The sequence below is a fragment of the Saccopteryx leptura genome, chromosome 11 (assembly GCF_036850995.1).
Source record: "Saccopteryx leptura isolate mSacLep1 chromosome 11, mSacLep1_pri_phased_curated, whole genome shotgun sequence".
Classification (NCBI taxonomy): Eukaryota; Metazoa; Chordata; class Mammalia; order Chiroptera; family Emballonuridae; genus Saccopteryx; species Saccopteryx leptura.
Window position 1 is genome coordinate 27,958,729 of NC_089513.1, and position 17,327 is coordinate 27,976,055.

Sequence of the window (17,327 nt, forward strand, 5' to 3'; positions counted from 1 at the left end):
CTGAATATTTGTGCACTAATCCATTAATTTAAGCTTTCAGAAAATATTTAGTTGCTAAGAATTTAGGCTACATTAATAATATGAATGATAATCCAATTCTATCAGTGTAGTAGAAATATTGGATATTTAAAGAAAAGACCAAATTTTAAAAATCCCTAAATTATCTTTAACTCAGTAATGTTCAATGTTTATTTTGCCTTGTCGATGGCAATATATTATCGCCTCAGCTGATGTATTAGGTTTCTATGGCTGCCATAACCAAACACCACAGACTGGATGGCATAAACGGCGAGAATTTGTATTCTAACAGTTCTGGAGTCCACGGTCAAAGTGCTGGTAGCTTTGCTGTCAGCTGAAGCCTCTCTCCTTGGCTTGGAGGTGGAGCCCCTCCTGCTAGCTTCTCTAATGGTCTTTTCTGTTTTCTTGCATACCTGGTTGCTTTTGTGTCTTCATCTCTTTTTATAAAGACAACAGTCAGGTTGGATTAGGGTCTTCACTAAAGACTTCATTTTAGCTTAATCACTTCAGATAAGGTCATAGTCTGACATACTGGGGGTTAGTGAATTTAGGGTAACGCAGTTCAGCCCGTAACAGAGGAGTACCGCGGTGTATTTCAAAGAGCATTGCACTTCATTTAGACCTATTATGTGGCATAATTGAGAATTTATTCTGAGTCTCTGGGCAGTATAATATAGTAAAGTCATGGAGTTTTTTGTTTTGTTTTGTTTTGTTTTTTTAATTTTTATTTTATTTATTCATTTTAGAGAGGAGAGAGAGGAAAGAGACAGAGAGAGGGAAGGGAGGGAGGAGCTGGAAGCATCAATTCCCATATGTGCCTTGACAAGGCAAGCCCAGGGTTTCAAACCGTCAACCTCAGCATTTCCAGGTCGACGCTTTATCCACTGCGCCACCACCGGTCAGGCAAGTCATGGAGTTTTAAATCACAAGTAGGATCAAATTCTAACTCCCTCATCATGGACAAGTTAAGAAAACTCTGTATCATGTTATTTAACTTCATTGAGTTTCAGTTTGCTTACCTGAAAAACAACAGATATTTCTGAAGATTTGAGGATTAAATAAAGTATATTTAAAGGATTTTGATTTTTCCATGAAACCAATAAGTAGCTAATAAATTGTAGCCATAATTCTTTTTAAAACATAGCTTTGTTAAAAAAAATAAATAAATAAAATAAAAAATAGCTTTGTTGACATCTAAATTACATATCATTAATTCATTCATTGTATATGTACAATTCAATGATTTTTAGTAAATTCACAAAATTGTGCAAACATAACCGCAATCCAGTTTTATAAAGTTTTCATCAGCCTAAACAGATCTCTTGTGTTTGTTCAAAGCAATATCTTATTCCCATTCCAAGCTCCTGGCAAAAAATAATTGACCGGCATATTCTGCACATTTCATATAAATATCTGGATGCATACAATATATGTTTTTTGCATCAAGCTTCTTTCACTTAGCATAACATATTTGAAACTGATCCATGTGCTAGCAGGTATTAGTTTGTTCCTTTTTATTTATTTATTTATTTATTTATTTATTTATTTATTTATTTATTTGTATTTTTCTGAAGCTGGAAACAGAGATAGACAGTCAGACAGACTCCCGCATGTGCCCGACCGGGATCCACCCGGCATGCCCACCAGGGGGCGATGCTCTGCCCCTCCGGGGCGTCGCTCTGTCGCGACCAGAGCCACTCCAGCGCCTGGGGCAGAGGCCAAGGAGCCATCCCCAGCGCCCGGGCCATCTTTGCTCCAATGGAGCCTCGCTGCGGGAGAGGAAGAGAGAGACAGAGAGGAAGGAGAGGGGGAGGGGTGGAGAAGCAGATGGGCGCTTCTCCTGTGTGTCCTGGCCGGGAATCGAACCCGGGACTTCTGCACGCCAGGCCGACACTCTACCACTGAGGCAACTGGCCAGGGCCCTGTTCCTTTTGAATTTTTGAATAAAATTCTTTTGTATGGATATATGATATTTTGTTTAATCACTCAGGAATTGATGGATATTTGGATTGTTTCCACTTTTGGCTATTGTGAATAATACTGTTATTATGTTCACATCCCAGTGTTTTAGTAGACATGTGTTCTCAACATCAGGGGGCAGATTTCTAGAATAGAAGTGGCTGAGTTGTATGATAAATTTTGCTTAACACTTTTAAAAACCTCCAAACTATTTTCCAATGTAGGTGAACCATTTTGCATTCCCTCCAGCAATATATAAGTTGTCCAGTTAATTCACATCCTCGCCAATACTTATTATCTGTACTGTAGCCAGTCTAGTTTATGTAAAGTGATAACTCATTGTGGTTTTAATTTTGATTTCCCAAATTCATAATGGTATTGAGTGTCTTTTAAAGATTTGATCAATTATTCATATATATCCTTTAGGAAAACTTCTATCCAATTTTTTACCGTTTAAAAAAATCAGATATTTTATTTTTATTTCTGAGATACAATTTGCTATTTTTTTTCCTTTATGAATTCTGCTTTTTCACTATACTTAACCTAAGATATAAAGATTTTTTTTCTATGTTGTCTACTAAAAGTTTTATAATTTTTGCTAAGTCTCTATCTATTTAGTTTGTAGCTTGTTTTGAGCTAATGATTGTAGATGGCATGAGGTAAGTATCTAAGTTCATCATTTTATGTGTGGATATCCAGTTATGTCAGTACAATAAATCGAAAAGATTATACTTGCAGAATTATTTTGACACCTTACAGCAAAAGTGATCATAAGTGAGTTATTTTTAGACTCTCAATTCTGTTTCATTAATCTTTCTCTCCTATGCCAATAACACATTGTCTTGGTTACTATAGCTTTACAATATATATTTTAAGTTGGAAAGTATTAGTCCTCCAAATTTGATTTTCTTTAAAATGCTTTGGCCATTTTGGGTCCTTTACATTTCCATATAAATTCAGATCATGTGACCAATTTCTACACAAGAGTCTGCTGAGATTTTGATAAGAATCATAATGAATCTGTTGATTAGTTTGTGAAGAATTGTCATCTTTCTGCTATTGAGTTATTTAATCAATGAACACAGAATGCTAATCCATTTATGTAGATCCTCTGTAGTTTCTCTCAGCAAAATTTTGTAGTTTTTAGTCTATAAGCCTTGACTTTTTTCTTTTTTAAATTTAATGCTAGGCATTTAATTTTTGGTACTATTTTGAATTAATTATCTTAATTTTATTTTTGGATTGTTCATTGCTATTATATAGAAATACAATTTATTTTCAAAATATTGATCTTATATTCTGCATCCTCACTAAACTCATTTATTACAGTATTTCCTTTTATTGAGGAAGAGGGATTTATTAGAATTTTCTCAGTACAAGGTTATATCATCTGTGAAGACAGTTTTACCTCTTTTATTTTTTTCTGACCTTGTTGCATTATATTGCCTAATTGCATTGGGACACTGTAAAATAAAAGTTGTGATAACTGAAGTCCTTGCTACATTATTGATTTGGGGGGGATATTCAATCTTTGATCATTAAATACAATTTTAGCTATATGGTTTTTGTGACTCTTCTTGTCGGGTTGAGGAATATTTTTTCTATTCCTAGTTTGTTGAGCATTTTCATTATTAATGGTTGTTGAATTTTGTCCAATTCTTCTCCCACATCTATTGAAATGATCATGTGGTTCTTATATTTATATTTTATTCTGTTTCAATGTCATGAGCCTGGAGAAGGTCTGGGAGAATTCCCAGGCTAAAACACAGCAGATCTACTAAGATTCAAGAATTTTCTTTGAATAAAGGCTTCTGGGTTCACTGTTTTGCCCTGTGTCAGTGTCCAGAGTCCAGAAGTTGTTGTTTTGATGTTTTTTTAGGTTTCCCATTGCTTTTTAGAGAGAAGATTTGCTGTGCTCATTATCTAACTATTTCAAAAGTAATTCCCTGCTACCAATAGTTATTATTCTTGATCCAATTATTTAATTTTAGCCTTAAATTTTTCTCTTCTGTAAAATAAGATTACTCACCCTCTATTGGTTTGTTGGGAAGATTAAATATGCAATATATTTGAAAGTGCTCATTGAAGCACCTTATACATAGTATATTCAATAAATATTAATTGCATTTGAAGTTCATGTAGATATAATAGAGCAAAGTCATTAAAAGGTAACTGAAAACTGTGGGATTTCAGTATAACTTGGGGAGCTTTATGGACTTCCCAGTTATATCATGAGAACAAAGATTCAACTCAATATCTGCTAATGCATCTTTCATCTTTATTCTCTTAGACAGATACATTCATATCCTCTTACCTTCTACTTCCTTCTTAAATTAGAACTATCTTGTAGCAGCATGCCTTTCTTGTCCTCTTAGAACATTTTACTTTCAGCTGCTTCCTAGTTAATAAGCATAGGGATAATTTTTGTATATAGCTGTTTTATTGAGGCTTTTTTAGAAAGGCCATTGGCAATATCCTTGGTACTGACATACTATGATTGCACAGATCCACTTAATAAAAAGTGTTATTGTTTATGGGCAGGTTCTATATATCACAAATATCTAACATCAATAAGCAGGAGCCAAAGACACTGGTAAGTTTAGCTAAAATAAATTTTTCTGTCTTCAAGTGTATTATTGCTTCTTTTCCCTTAAGATTTTGGTTGCTTGCTGTAGGATATGAGTGTTATGGTATGTGTATTGGAAGAGTGGTAAACTTGTAGGGAATTACATACCAAAGAAGGAAATAAACCTTTATATGAAATTCTTACAGGAATCAATCTAGGATTCAGCCCGACCTCGCAAGATTCCACAATTTTAACTGACCCTGGAGGATCAACATAATATTCTGGAATTCTCCAACATAGACTGTTCTCTGCCTTTTTGCCTTAAAATGTTCATCAGTACAATTAATTACCCATTGTTAATAGCTTCCAAAAAGGAAGAGGTTATTCTTGTGATGACACTACATTTGTTTAATTAAAAAAAAAAACCCTATCAACATAAAAAAGATAAATTTGTAGATACGTAGGATGGAGATATAATAAATAGTTTCACTTGGACTTGGCGATTTTGATTTTGCTTGTGTATCTTGAATACTCTATTTCCTTTTCTCTGTTTCTCCTTTCTTGATAACTTTTCTCAACTTTTATTTCTCATATCAACTTTATTTTTTTTCTACACTGCTATTCTACTTCCTCCCTGCACCCACATCCCTCGTTTTCTTTTCCACAAAATGCCTCACTTACACTTGTTTCTCTTTGTCTTTTCTGTACCATTCTAAACACGTTTAAGTCTATTGGGAGCAGTTTACATTCCTGAAATAATCCACTCCAGGAAGACTTTAATGTTATCTTTCTAATAAACAATTCCAATTGCCACAGCCATAAATATCTCAAAGATGATTCTCTCTACATTTTCATTAAAGCCTGGGCTTTGTTTGGTGTTTTGGTTTTAAACAAACACTTGTCCCAGCAGTGCAGCTCACCAATATAGAACAGAATTACAATGTACTTCCAGCCAAATTCAGTTTATTGTCAATTTCAGCAGTGTTTCTTATGGTAGCAATTATTCTCTGTAAGCCTGCAAGCAAGCAGCAGAAAACTGAAATCATCAAAGAGTTTTTATCTGCAGCAATTCCAGAAATGGCAGGTAGCTGATAGTTTAAACTTTAGTTCTCTGCAGTAGAATAGTGCAAATAAGAGAATGCCATCTGCCAGCTCCTGGAGGCTTTCTGAAAAATACACCCAAGTTAATAAAGTTTTGGGGTGATATTCAATGACTTTGGTTACTATTGCATTGAGTGCCGTGGCATATCTGTGACCCTTTGCCGCTTCCCTAGGACTCCTGAGATGCATTCGCCAGTTGCAGCACCATTGTTTTTTAAATATATGAATTAGGTACTTGGATGTTTATCTCCATTTTCTAATTACCTGAAGTGAGATGTTCTAAACATAAGTTTCTTGATTGAACCTGGAAAATAGGATTATTGCTGAGAACACATGAGCAGGAGCGAATAGATAAATGAGCAAGCACTTTTGGATTTATTCGTAAGAGCATTCTTAGGAGATTAGATCAAGGAATGATTGTAAAATGTCACCCAGTCGACTCTTCCTGTTGGTGATAATTAATTTAATGTATACCAGACAGTAAGCTAGGCTGACATATTTTACAAATGTTCTTAAGGTTTTTATTTATTTTTTTAATCATTAACATATATATGTGTGTATGGCCAGCAGTCACGGCCATTGTGGCCATGCACATGCAGGTACCCATTGGATTCGGGCAGACGGTAAAGAAACAGAGGAGCCAAAAAATGGTGGGCCATTCCTTTATTAACGTCTTGCGACAGCCAACGAGCACCACACAGGAATAACACTTCCCTTTCACTCAGGGCTCCCAAAGCCCTGACACATTCTCTGGTTCCACAACCAGGAGAATCTTCTCCAGTTTCTTCTAGAATCAAAGGCCCCCAAAACCTCCTCCATAGGGCTCCCAGAGCCCCTCAGCTCTTGTTCCCCATCAGCACACCCACTCTCTCTCTGCCAGACATGGCTTCTCCTTCAGCACCCTGAGTTCTCTCTGCTCTCACTCTGCAAACATTAGCAAAACAGTGGCTCTTCCCAAGCAGTAAGGTAAATTGCAATTTCACAAATCACATATACCTGGCTCTGCCCAGCCCCCATTGCAAACTATAAGCAAGCAAACATGAAAATTATATTTTACAAACTTATTTGACCAACAATATGAATCTTATTTACCACTCTTTTGGTATACAGGAGTAGAAAAAGTACTGAGGTTAAAACAATATAGAAATGCTCTCTTGTAGCTTTTATTCTAGCATAGGAGTATTAATAGCACAATTGCTTAAGTACAATGGTAATATATATATACGAAGGAGTCAAGCAGAGAGTGCTATGAGAACATAAAACAAAGTGACATGGTCTGAATATTTGGGTCCCCCTCAAAATTTGCATATTGAAATGCTAGTGCCCAATGTGATAGTTTTAGGAGACGGAGCCTGTGTTGAATGTTAGGTCATAAAGGTGGAAGCCCTCATAAATAGGATTAGTGTCCTTATAAGAAAGGCTCGATAGGAACTTGGTCCAGTTCATCCAGTAAGGACACAGTGAGAAATTAGCAGTCTGCAAGCCTTTCCGAAAACCTCACTATGCTAGCACCCTCATCCCTGACTTCCAGCCTCCAGAACTAAAAAATAAGTTTCTGTTTTTATAAGCTAACCAGTCTGTGGTATTTTGTTATTGTAGCCAGACTAGACTAAAGCACAAAGGAATCTTTATATAATTCCTTAAGGAATTTGATGAATCGTAAAAGATGATTTGGAATTAATTCAATAAATGAGGCAGGACTGTAGAAGATCAGTCCAGGCAATGTAGAGAGAGTAAGTAAATGTCCCGAGGCAGAAAAACACAAGAGTTTTGAAGAACAGAAAGCAAGTCGATGTGGTTAGATCATAAAGAGTAATGGAACAGTTACTGAAGGCGACATTGGTGAGAAAAGCAAGGTTGGACTGTGCAGAGATTTGTAAGTTAGGTCAAGTATTTTGATCTGTATTTTAAGAACAGTGGAAATTTACTTTAGGGTTTTAATTAGGATGTAGTGCGTTTTGTTCTTTCAAAATAACTCATCTGCAATGTAAAGGGTCAATCCTTGAGGCCAAGAGTGAATGTTGGGAGACAAGTGTTAACCCCTAGTGGCTATAGAGATGAGATGATTTGAGTATTTTAAAGAGTGTTTTAGGTGGCAAAGTGACATATTATTGAGATGAATGGACTAGGGAGTAGGAGAGGCCAAGACTGATTCTCATGGATTTAACATATCATTGGACATAGGCAGGTTCAGAATTAGGAGAAATATTATTAAGGAGACATTTGGCAATACATAAATTTTAACCATTGAAGTAACCTCAGCTGGTGCAAATATTGGAGATGAACAGTAGACATGGGACTATTGAAGCTGTCATTGAAATTATCAGAGAAGAGAGTACAAAATACAGAGAAAAGACCTAGATAACAGTCTGTTAAAACTCTAATATTTAAAGTTTGGTTAGAGAATGGTGAGCAGCAAAGGATATATTGCCAGTGACTTATAGAGGAAGAAAAGGATAACTTGATGCCAGCAAGTCAAAAATGCACCTATGAACAAAAGATTGATATACTACCAAGAAATTAAAACACCTTTCTGCAGGAAGGGTATTTGATTATAATCAACCACTTTTCATTACTCAATCCTGGAAATAAAGGGGCATACAAACTTCTCACTTTCATTATTGACTATGGGCATTTTATCTTCTTTAGGTTATACATGGAGTCAGGGTATATCTGATTATAATAAGGAAAACCTCTACTTTATACAAAGGGACTCTTTAAGTATAGTGCTCAGGTGGGTAGGAGCATTGTCAGTGGACCCAGGGCCTCAGCTTTGCCTGTCTTTTATCTGTGTTTCACTTACAAAAGATTTTCTTGTAAATGTTAAGTAAAGAATAAAGATCACATTTATGAGTAGCTTGGATCTTATTGGCAATGCTCCTATAAAATATTCTTAAAGTTTTAAGGGTCAGTACTTTGTCTTAATAAGAAATTTATGCTAAGGTAAACTGATGGTTGTAATGTGTTAATATCAATGAAATGTGTATGGTATAGCCGTACACTGACTGTACTTGCACCAATGCTATTTTCTCTTGGAGGAATATGTTAAACTGAAATGCTTACTATTACATAATTTTGATTGTGGTGAGGTTTACCTTGCTTATTTTCATAACCTAGTATCTGCAAGAATTCCTTTGAGTTTAAATTTTATTATGATAATGGAAAATTATTTTCTTTTTAATTTGTAAAATTGTCTTTATTATAAAACTTAAAATAAAATTATTTGATTCTTATATATTTTATTAAATTAATGTGGGCTTACCATATACACAATGACAAATGGAAAAATACATAGTTTTATATATAGTTTTATGTTATTTGAATTTCATTTTTAAATGTTAAAAACATATAAAGTACATATATATTACTATACAAACTTTTATTTTTTTTATTTTTTTATTTTTTTTAGTGAGAGAGACAGAGAGCTAGAGACAGAGAGAGGGACAGACAGACAGGAAGGGAGAGAGATGAAAAGCATCAATTCTTCATTGCACCATCTTAGTTGTTCATTGATTGCTTTCACATATGTGCCTTGATTGGGGGTTTCCAGCCAAGCCCAAGACTTAGGGTTCAAGCCAGTGACCTTGGGCTTCAGGGCAGCAACCATGGGGTCATGTCTATGATCCCATGCTCAAGCCAGCTACCTTGAGCTCAAGCAGGTTAGCCCACACTGAAGACTGTGACCTTAGGTTTTCAAACCTGAGTCCTCTGCACCACACGCCAATGCTCAATCCACTGTGCCACCTCCCGGTCAGGCTAAATATAAATTTTAATTGAACAATTTATTTATTTTTCTTTTGAAGTCAACTCTAATGAAGTATAATGTATAAACAATAAAACACACCCATCTTAAATATTATATATACAAGAATAAGTTTTTATTTATTGATTTTAATTTATTGTGTTTACATAGATTCTAGTGTTGCCCCAAACACATCCCCCCCCCCCGTATTCCCCACAACATCTCCCTTGCCCCTCCCCCCTTCCCTTCAGGATTATCCCATCCTACATCCCCTTTCCCTCTGTCCTCTTTTCCTCTGGTCCCGTTCATCTCTCCTCTGTCTCAATTCCATTCCTCAGTTCACATTGTTTATTGGAATCCTCAAATGTGTGAAGTCATATGATATTTTTGTTTTTCTGCCTCACTTATTTCATTTATCATAATAGTTTCCAGGTCCATCCATGTTGTCACAAAAGGTAAGATTTCCTTCCTTTTCATGGCCCCATAGTATTCCATTGTGTGTATGTACCATGGCTTTTTAATCCACTCGTCCACTGATGGACACTTGGGCTGTTTCCAGATCTTTGCTATTGTGAACAATGCTGCCACAAACATGGAGGTGGATTTCTCCTTTTGAAACAGTACTATGGTGTTCTTGGGGTATATTCCTAAAAGTGGGATAGATGAGTCAAAAGGCAGTTTGATTATTAATTTTTCGAGGGATCTCCATACTGTTTTCTTTTTTTTTTTTTTGTATTTTTCTGAAGCTGGAAACGGGGAGAGACAGTCAGACAGACTCCCGCATGCGCCCGACCAGGATCCACCCGGCACGCCCACCAGGGGTGATGCTCTGCCCACCAGGGGGCGATGCTCTGCCCCTCTGGGGCGTCGCTCTGCCGCGACCAGAGCCACTCTAGCGCCTAGGGCAGCGGCCAAGGAGCCATCCCCAGCGCCTGGGCCATCTTTGCTCCAATGGAGCCTTGGCTGCGGGAGGGGAAGAGAGAGACAGAGAGGAAGGAGGGGGAGGGTGGAGAAGCAAATGGGCGCTTCTCCTATGTGCCCTGGCCGGGAATCGAACCCGGGTCCCCCGTACGCCAGGCCGACGCTCTACCGCTGAGCCAACCGGCCAGGGCCCATACTGTTTTCCATTGTGGCTGCACCAGTCTGCATTCCCACCAGCAGTGCAGGAGGGTTTCCTTTCTCCACACCCTCACCAGCACTTATTCTGTGTTGTTTTGTTGATGAGCGCCATTCTGACCGGTGTGAGGTGATATCTCATTGTGGTTTTAATTTGCATTTCTCTAATGATTAGTGATGTTGAGCATATTTTTATATGCCTATTGGCCATCTATATGTCCTCTTTGGAGACATGTCTATTCATTTCTTTTGCCCATTTTTTGATTGAATTGTTTGTCTTCCTGGTGTTGAGTTTTCTAAGTTCTTTATAAATTTTGGTTATTAACCCGTTATCAGACGTATTGTCAAATATGTTCTCCCATTGTGTAGTTTGTCTTTTTATTCTGTTCTTATTGTTTAGCTGTGCATAAGCTTTTTAGTTTGATATAGTTCTATTTGTTTATCCTGTCTTTTATTTCATTTACCATGGAGATAAATCGGCAAATATATTGCTGCGAGAGATGTCAGAGAGCTTACTGCCTATGTTTTGTTCTAAGATGCTTATGGTATCAAAGCTACATTTAAGTCTTTTATCCATTTTGAGATTATCTTTGTGAATGGTGTAAGTTGGTGGTCTAGTTTCATTTTTTTGCAAGTAAATGTCCAATTTTCCCAACAACATTTGTTAAAGAGGCTGTCTTTACTCCATTATATGCTCTTTCTTTCTTTTCAAATATCAATTGTCCATAAAGGCATGGATTTATTCCTGGGTTCTCTGTTCTGTTCCATTGATCGATATACCTGTTCTTATGCCAGTACTAGGCTTTTTTAGTACAATGGCCTTATAGTATAACTTGATATCAGGAAGTATGATACCTCCCACTTTATTCTTCCCTTTCATGATTGCTGAGGCTATTCATGTTTTTTTGTTTGTTTGTTTGTTTTTGGTTCCATATAAATTTTTGGAATATGTGTTCTATATCTTTGAAATATGTCATTGGTATTTTAATTGGTATTGCATTGAATTTATAAATTGCTTTGGATAATATAGACATTTTAATGATGTTTATTCTTCTTAACCATGAGCATGGTATATGCTTCCACTTATTTGTGTCTTCCTTGATTTTTTTTATCAATGTTTTATAATTTTCCGAGTACAAGTCTTTAGTCTCCTTGGTTAAATTTACTCCTGGGTACTTTAATTTTTTGATTGCAATAGTGAAGGGGATTGTTTCCTTAATTTCTCTTTCTGACAGTTCATTGTTGGTGTATAAAAATGCCTCTGATTTCTGAGTATTAATTTTATATCCTGCCACCTTGCTGAATTCATTTATCAGGTCCAGTAGTTTTTTGACTGAGACTTAGGATTTTCTATATACAATATCATATCATCTGTAAATAATGATAGTTTTACTTCTTCTTTTCCAATTTGGATGCCTTTTATTTCTTCTTCTTGTCTGATTGCTGTGGCGAGGACTTCCAGAACTAGGTTGAATAAGAGTGGTAAAAGGGGGCACCCCTGCCTTATTCCTAATCTGAAGGGGATTGCTTTTAATTTTTGCCCATTGAGTATGATGTTGGCTGTGTGTTTGTCATAGATAGCCTTTATCATGTTGAGGTATGTTCCCTGTATTTCAACTTTGCTGAGAGTGTTGATCATGAATGGGTGCTATATTTTATCAAATGCTTTTTCTGCATCTATTGAAATTATCATGTGGTTTTTCTCCTTCCTTTTGTTTATGTGATGAATCACATTGATTGATTTGCAAATATTGTACCAGCCTTGCCTCCCCAGAATAAATCCCACATGATCTTGGTGTATGATTTTTTTCATATATTGTTGGATCTGTTTGGCTAATATTTTGTTGAGGATTTTAGCATCTAGATTCATCAGAGATATTGGCCTATAATTTTTTTTCTTTGTGTTGTCTTTGCCTGGTTTTGGAATCAGAATTATGCTCACCTCATAAAAAGAGCTTGGAACTCTTCCTTTCTCTTGAATTTTTTGAAATAGCTTGAGAAGGATAGGAGTTAGTTCTTTGAATATTTGGTAGAATTCACTTGTGAAGCCATTGGGCCCAGACTTTTGTTTGTTGGGAGTTTTTTGATAACTGTTTTGATCTCATTTGTTGTAATCAGTCTGTTTAGGTTTTCTGATTCTTCTAGATTGATTTTTAAAATATTATGTTTCAAAGAGTTTGTCCTTTTTATCTAGGTTGTCTAATTTTTTGGCATACAGTTCTTCATAATATTTTCTTATAATCCTTTGTATTTCTGTTGTGTCAGAATAACAACTTAGGATCTATCTAGTGATGTTAGTGGGGTATTGAAATCCCCTACTATTTTAGTATTGCTGTCTGGTTAAAGGTTCATCGAGCTTGTTTACTTTTTCAAAGAACCAGCTCCTTGACTCATTGATCCTCTGTATTGTTTCTTTAGCCTGTATGTCATTTATTTCCGCTCTGATCTTTATTATTTCCTTCCTTCTACTACCTCTGGGATCTATTTGTTATTCTTTTTCTAGTTCTTTTAGATGCAGAGTTAAGTTGTTTAATTTGAGCTTTGCCTAGCTTCTTAAGGAATGCCTATAATGCTATGAACTTCCCTCTCAGGACTGCTTTTGCTGTGTCCCATAAAGTTTGAGTTGTTGTATGCTTATCATTCATTTCTAAGAAGATTTTTATTTCTTCTTTGATCTTATTGTTAACTCATTCATTATTTAATAACATGCTATTTAATTTCCAGGTGTTTGAGTATTTTTCAGTTTTTCTGTTGTGGTTGATTTCTAGTTTCATGCCATTGTTATGACAGAAAATGCTTGATATGATTTCAATCTTCTTAAATTTGTTGAGACCTCTTCTGTGCCCTAACATGAAGTCTATCCTAAAGAATGTACAATGAGCACTTGAAAAGAATGTATATTCTATTTTTTTAGGGTAAAAAGTTCTGAAGATATCTATTAAATCCAGTTGATCTAGTGTGTCCTTTTAGTCTGTTGTTTCTTTGTTAATTTTCTTTCTTGAGGATCTATCTAGTGATGTTAGTGGGGTATTGAAATCCCCTACTATTATAGCATGCTGTTAATCTCACCCTTAAATATCTACATACCTAATATAGGACCAACTAAATATATAAAGCAGACTTTGACATAATTTATATAACATAAAATAAAATTTACCATTTAAAGTTATACATTAAATGTACTGTATTTGTAAAGAGATTTTAACTAATAAATGTAGAGATTTGACAAAATCCTTAGATAAACGTGTCTAGCAGAAATGTTATTTCTTGGCTCTGGCTGCTTGGCTTAGAGGTAGACTGTCAAAACAGAGTCTGGAAGTCCTGGCTTTGTTTAGTGGTCAGGGCGGACAGGAGATGCTACCATCTGTTTCTTGTTTCTCCCGCCACTGCTTACCCCTTCTCTCTCTCTCTCAATCTCTCTCTCTCTTTTTATCTCTCTCTCTTTCCTTACAATCATGGTTTGATTGATTTGAACACACTGGCCCTGGGTGCTGAAGATGGCTTCATGGAGTCTCCTCCTTAGGTGCTACAAATAGCTCAGTTGCAAGTGGGCCAGACAGGCAGAGCATCAGCCCCAGATGGGGTTTGCCAGGTGGATGCCAGTCAAGGTACATGTGAGAGTCTGTCTCTGTATCTTTCCTACACTCACTTAAAAATAAATGTTGTGTCTTGGTCTTATCCTTGTTTCCCTGATTCTTATCTTCTTTACTCTCTTTTATGGTTAACATCCTTTACCTTTCTAAATGGTTATAAGAGATGCTTATATAGATTCTCAGTTCTTGCTATGCAATTTGTACTTGGTATTTTAATCATAAGCCTCTGCTATATAACTGTACCAATATAATATGGGATCTAGCCATTTCTATAATTTGAAGGAGTTAATTCTCTATAAATTTTTGATAATACTTATGATCAGATATTGAAATGATCTTCCTGACCCATGTGTTAAACAGTGGTGGAAAGCAAAAGTCCCGCATATTTAAAATTCTAATTATCAAATGATAATTAGACTTTAGAAACATGACAGTATTGGTTGACCATTTTTACAGGTGATTTAGGCTCATTTCCATGAAGGATGCAAAAGTAAATTCACCTATGCTAATAGATCTCCCCTTGTTCATCAGGATCCTGTAAGACGTTAAAGCAGCGCTAAGCCCCATTTTATGTGGGCTTCCACTGAGGGGTCTCTGATCAGTCACTTGAGAACAGATCCTGCTTTCTACCACACATTCCACTGTGTAGAATGATTTGAAAGAGACTTAGTATAATGTGGCTTCTTCTTCAGAAATGACGAATGGCATTTTATATTCAATTCTTTAAATTTTATGGTGTTTAGTTTCAAATATCTTAAAAGCTATTTGGCTATAAATAAAATAGTCACTTCTGATAGTTTCTAGCTTTTTCTCACTGATTATTTTAAATGTATCTTTCAGGCTCTTTCTTTTATTTCCTGTCCATAATGTTTTCTTTTTCTTGTCAAGGTTACCACTACTGCCTCTGTTCTTAATCTCATACTCTTTATAGCACTTTATACTTACAAAAACATTTTATAACTTTGCCTTTTGATTCTTTTTTTTTTTTTAAATAAATTTTTATTAATGGTAATGGGATGACATTAATAAATCAGGGTACATATATTCAAAGAAAACATGTCTAGGTTATTTTGTCATTAAATTATGTTGCATACCCCTCGCCCAAAGTCAGATTGTCCTTCGCCACCCTCTATCTAGTTCTCTGTGCCCCTCCCCCTCCCCCTAACTCTCCCCCTGTCCTCCCTCCCCCCACCCCTGGTAACCACCACACTCTTGTCCATGTCTCTTAGTCTCATTTTTATGTTCCACCAATGTATGGAATCATGTAGTTCTTGTTTTTTTCTGATTTACTTATTTCACTCCTTATAATGTTATCAAGATCCCACCATTTTGCTGTAAATGATCTGATGTCATCATTTCTTATAGAGAAGATGTGGCACATATACACTATGGAATACTACTCAGCCATAAGAAATGCCTTTTGATTCTTACTTACTAAAGCCCTGTGAAATACCAGAGGCATCTCCCATTCAGTTTAATTAACAGATAAAGTAACTGGGATGCAAAAAAAAAATGACTCAAAGTTTGGAAGTTGTCCTTGAGCTATGTTATGAGAACCTGGAGCCCAAATTTTCTGAATCTCCAACCTCTTATTATTGCATGATTACACTCTCGGGAATCATAAATCTCATTCCCAGGACTAGTTCCACAGGATGTTTGAACATATGCTACATGCTTAGCACTGTTAGAAAGGTAGGTACAAAGAACAGATGCTCCTGTGGAACAAGTGTACAAACTAGGAATCATATGATCTCTCTATAAAACATCTAGAATGAACCACATAGAATGTTCTTTTGAAGGCTTACTGGAAGTGGTGATTCTTATTTTAATTTATTGGAACTAAGGAACATGGACTTGGAAGTGACAGTATTGAAACACATACCACATGGGAAATGGTTTCATATAGACTTTGAGATTAAGGAAGCAAGCTTTTGATTTTCAATCTTTTTGTTTAACTCAGTGTCTCTATATTCCTTATGGGGTGCTTCTTCCAGTTCTCTGGAAGCGTAGAGGAAGATCTATGAATACAGAAAGGTCTGTGGAATTTTAAAGGAAGAATACATATGAAATTTACATTTAGAGAGTATATATTTTGCCAGTATGTCTGTATTTCATAACTGCAACAACTCAGCCCTAAGTCTTTTTCTATGTCCTAGTTAAATTAATGTTTGAGATTTGATGCAATCATAGTGTAAAGGTAATGTGTTTTTATAATGACAGGGTTGATTAGATTTCTTCCCAACCTTGAATGGTTCTCTTTCTCATTTACTAACAATCTGAGTAAGTTTTGAGGCCAAATGTGCCACCCGCCTAATAGTAACAAGACAATAAAATCACACTTATACTATGATTGTTCTCCTTCCCCACTACTGGCAGCCAAAGAGAAGAGAAACTTCCAGTCCAAACGCATTTTCTCTACATTAAATGATTGAACATGTCTCTAGTATGATAAGTAACAATGGCTTGCAAACCACTCCTTTCCTCAAAATAAGTGGTGATTTTCTCTGCCATAGTGAGAGAGATGAAAGAGACCACTCAGGTGTGTTAGCCCCAGAGTGCTCATTAAAAAAAAAAAGAAAATACACAAGGTTGGATTTAAGAATAATTTTAATTCAAATTTCTCCCTGCTCTTCAAATTTTTTCTCCCTTTTCCTCTCCTCCCCTCTTTTCTTTACTCCTTGTCTTTCTATATCTTTTTTATTAACCACAGTTCTGGTTATAGGCGAGGCATTGGACTAGAGTTAAGAGAAATACTTAAATTGTTGCTACCCTTAAAATCATATTTTCTGTGATTAGGATAGAGTCATAAAGATGGAGAAAATATTTACAGAATTGAAGAATGGAAAAATAGAAAAGTTTAACTAATTGATGAAATCAAGTTCTGATTTTGCAGACTTTTGAATTTATATGATTTTATCACCAACCTCTCATGTCTTGTTAAAACTTCTTTCTAGGCCATAAGAGATTTGCAAATGTCCCCCAGTGAATTCACCAGTACCTGTTACTTCTCAGTAGTAACCATTCTTTTTTTTTTTTTTTGTCTTCAAGAATTTCATTTATTTTGCTGTGGGTTCAGGAATACAGTTAAAAACATAGCTTTAAAAACAATTGTCCAGAATTGTTTGAGTTTGTTTCAGAAAGTTTTCTTGCACATCTATTTTACAACACTGCTAACCAAATGATGCCATTTTTGGACAGTTAATTCACATAGTTAATATAAATTGCTTAGATC